Genomic DNA, 4,138 nt, shown 5'->3' with positions numbered 1-4,138 from the left:
TGACTTTTTCATAGTAGGCCTAAATATGTTGAAAAATCAGCTAGGTCTTGATCAGTCTTCTGACAAAGCCCATGAAAACAAAAATATTGATGCTCCAAAACACTTTTTCAGAAAATACAAATTAATGAAGGCACGTTTTACGATGGCAAACGAATTAGACAGTCACATAAATGCAATTAGGGTATGGGACCGAATCAAGTGAAGTCAGCTGTTCGAATGTTAGGCTTAAACGTGTGGAAATAATGATCATGTTGATGCTGCTACGGCTGTTTTATTCAGCACCAATCGCTCACAGTTTTCGGAAAGTAAAAACAGATCATACACTACCAAAACCTTGAACCAACATAAAGCAATCGTTGTGCATCTGTCTGGAAATGATGAGGTCGGTTTATGGAGATCGCGACTGAAAACTGATAAGGACTTGCCAGAAAACTTTGACTCCAGATTTTTTTAAGGAAGCCATGACTGCAAGGGATTTTGACATCCTTCCCCAATCTGTTAAAACGTCTCTGTTAGAAAGTAAAAGAGTTGATGAAACTGGTGATGCAGGAAAGGATGGGTTTCATCTTTGGTCTGAGAGAGAAGCAGAGCACATGTTTATACACTTAGGGGGTGGCTTGTCCGAAGCAGACTATGATAGCCTGGAAAAATCCCTAAGATCAACTGAAAATGTTTCACGTATTCCCAGGCGCTCACAGGTTAAAAGTAATTTAAAGCGTTTTCAAGAAAAAGTCTCTGAAACTAATAATACTAAAAAAGGGTGGCGTATCTCATGTGTGGAAGATGCAATATGGACTCAGCTGTCTGAAATAATCAGGGAATATAATTTGAAATTAAATTTGAGTGATCTGGAAGATCGAAAAAATATTGAAATCATTGTGGGGGAAGGGGGGATACATTTTCAGATAGCAAGGGATTTACACAAAATTTCAAAATATTTGCAAGTAGTGGTGCCATAAGACTTATTAAATACAAGGGGAATGAAGTGTGGCGAGATCCAAACCAACAATCTGAAGACAGCCGCATTCCATTTGCAGTGATCAATGCTGCACAGTTTGATTCCTTAATTAGAGATGACATTCTGCCCATCTTGCAGACAACAGAAAACTTGTCCCACACTGGTCTCAGAGGTATCATCTACAAACGCAAACTTGAAGGTGATGAGAAGTATAAATGTTTAGTTTTGCAGAGAAAAAGTACAAAATTTTTTTGTAACTTGTGTGTTGTCTCTGCAGACCAGTGTTATAATACCTACCACACTTGGGACATGACAATATCATCTGATGACATGAACTCATGGGCAGAATCTCATCATTTTGGTCAGACAGCTAACCCCATTGTACATTATAACCCCAAAGTCGAGTACACAATGGATCATCTACATGCCAAATTAAGAAATATCGGTAAATTAATTGATGAACTTTTTGCAGAAGCAGAATTGATAGACAAAAAAACTGAGTAACCTGTTAAAATATGCAGAACTGCCAGAAACACTGCAAAGTATAGTGTGGATAAATTTAAGGAGGGGCAAGCTGAGCAATTTAACTGAAAATGGAGATCCAGATTACTCCTATGAATGCCTCATGCTTGAAGCAAGACAACATGATCACATTAAAAAGGTGAACATGAAGCTTGAGGCAGCTAAAACAGCATTTTTGTTCAATGTAAATGAAGTCTGCACACTTGACACAAATGATGGCATAGAAAGATATATTAAATCTTTAATGGAAACCAAAGATGGTAAAAATAAAAAAAATATTTGAATGTGGCTTGTGTAATGCACAATATAGGTCAAGGTCAGGTGTGTTCAACCATGTGGAACGCCAACATAATAAACTTTCCAACAAAGATCTGCAAAAGAGAAAAAAAGAATTTGATGAAAGTGTAATTCAGCAGAAATTTGATGCAGTACATACAATTGAAGGTATTCTATCAGGCACTTCACAGCCATGTAACAATATACAAATAAAATGTCCTGATAAATTTCAAGATGTCATATTGAAGTTTGAAATCATTGAAAATAAAATAAGCAAGAAAGGTCAGGCAGCAGATGTCAATGCATTCCAACAACACAAAGTAGCAAAGCTTATACATGATAACAAATTAGACACCTATAATGCTATAATTAACTACATAAACGGGTCAGTAAAATATGTGGCACCACCAAAAGACAGTGATGGCAAAGTTGTTGAGGATGTTGAAAGTAGTAAGGAGAATGTTAGAAAATAAATATAAAAAGACTGTGCATGACAAATTGTCTGGTGTGGAGAACACAATGTATGGAGGAAATGCACCATTGAGTGTCATGATAAAATTAAAATTATATTTGCGAAGCCAGGGTATAATAAAGTTGGAGGTGGTTATGAAGGGGGAGCGTGTAGTAGGATGATGGACGAAAAATAATTTCTTTCTGTGAAAAGTTATTGTGTGCAACAGACAATGCAACTGTTATTTTATCTTTGATGAGAGATTATAGATTATTGAATAGTGTGATAAGTATTACTGATTTCACTGAACAAAATCTACATGCATTAAACAACAATACAACACAGATGCCCATACTTTTGACCAGCTCTTTGATATGTTCAGTGATAAAGCTAAGCACTGGTTGAAACGTATTGTTACTGAGCTACCACACATGTCACACACCAACTATATGCATGCTGTTGTTCACCATGGAAGTCAACTCTTAAAAAGAGACAATGGAATAAATATTCATAGCAGCTCAGGGATTGAGATGTCACATCAGCGGATGAAGATGGACATTCGGCGCCATCTTGGTGGAGGATACTGGGCTAAAACAATTTTGCTGAGGTGGCTAATGCGAACAGACCGACAAATTCTCAGAAACACTCCAATCAAATTGTAGAGTGCAAGGCCCAAGATTTGTTTTAGCATTTAAACTGTCTATCAAAGTATCTCACTTCTTTGTAGAGTTGTCTTCCACAGTTTCTTCAGTTAGGTAAATTTAAATGATCATGCCCTACCTTATGAACAGCCAAGTCACAATACAGCACTACAAACAGTGACACGGATCCATACAAAGACATACAGAGCAGGAACAGGTAAGGGAACCCTAAATACACCAGAAAACAAAAAAAAATATTAAAAAGTAAACAAAATAAAAAAAATCCAGTTAAATGTTAAACCAAATAATACAACCAACTTTTCAAAAAAGTCAAGAATTGACATAAAATAATATTAGGAAATCAAGAAATCAGTTCAAATTAGAAAACTGAACATTTTTGAGAGAGAATACAATAACTCTTTCTTCAAACGCTTGTGTATGACAATCAACAGTTTAAAGATTTAACGCTTCAGCATATTTTAATATGTCATGTTGTTACTGGACAAAACATGACAATATATTTACCAGTTATTAAAGTGTTGATGATCCAGATCATTATCTTTTCCAGCACTGCCTCAGCTCAGGCACACGGCCAAAAATAAATGAATGACAAGAAGAGGCAGAGTCTGCAGGAGTAAAAGCTATCTCAAAACAAATTCCTACCTTTTAAATTTATCAAAATTTATTTTATCACGTCTACAAATGCACAAAATTCTCCATTGTATTGATTTCGTTGTGATGTATAGCCAACGTGCAAGACACAAGCAAACGGAACGAACAGACGTCCATATCCACTGTGTATAGTCATACTGTAACAGCTACAATTTGACCTCCGAAGTTTGTAAACATCATCTACATTGCACGGCTTCATTAAATCGCTAACTAGTTTGTGGATATTTGCGTGAACAATCACTTCCATAGCCTAGATTCCTTTTCCGTCCGCTTGCCTCCGTACCTCCGTCCCCACTGCCTTCTAGCCTCGTGAGCAGTTTTTCGAGCTGCATCGTAAAAACTGCTCATTTGAATGTCGATGGTCGCCAGCTGAGACAGTGACGTCACTAGCGTCCCTTGCCAAGTCAATCACCTTCTCATTCATGATTGGCCTTTGACTTGGCTGGGCAGAGCTCATTAATATTCATACTGCCCAATTACGGCACAGTCTGTGGCTAGTTTTTCGTCGCGGCAATTTCGCACATGTCAACAGAACCACATGTCAACATCGACTGAACGATTTTTCTATCGCGCTCAACATTAAGAATTACAGTGTTGCGTGTTGCAGACAAACTCACC

The 4,138-nt window shown here is 37.2% G+C and overlaps 1 long non-coding RNA gene across 1 annotated transcript; it reads right to left on the bottom strand.

Annotated features, from left to right (window-relative positions):
* Positions 1-1,696: 1,696 nt before the first annotated feature.
* On the bottom strand, positions 1,697-3,563 carry LOC139118237 (uncharacterized). The gene is made up of 2 exons (XR_011548646.1): positions 2,988-3,563; positions 1,697-1,851 (listed from the first exon to the last, which is right to left on the bottom strand). It is a non-coding gene; the product is annotated as an uncharacterized lncRNA (long non-coding RNA).
* Positions 3,564-4,138: the final 575 nt, after the last annotated feature.

This window comes from Ptychodera flava, chromosome 19 (assembly GCF_041260155.1).
Source record: "Ptychodera flava strain L36383 chromosome 19, AS_Pfla_20210202, whole genome shotgun sequence".
NCBI lineage: Eukaryota > Metazoa > Hemichordata > Enteropneusta > Ptychoderidae > Ptychodera > Ptychodera flava.
Note: the sequence above shows the minus strand (reverse complement) of the source record. Positions and strands in the feature narration are given on the sequence as shown.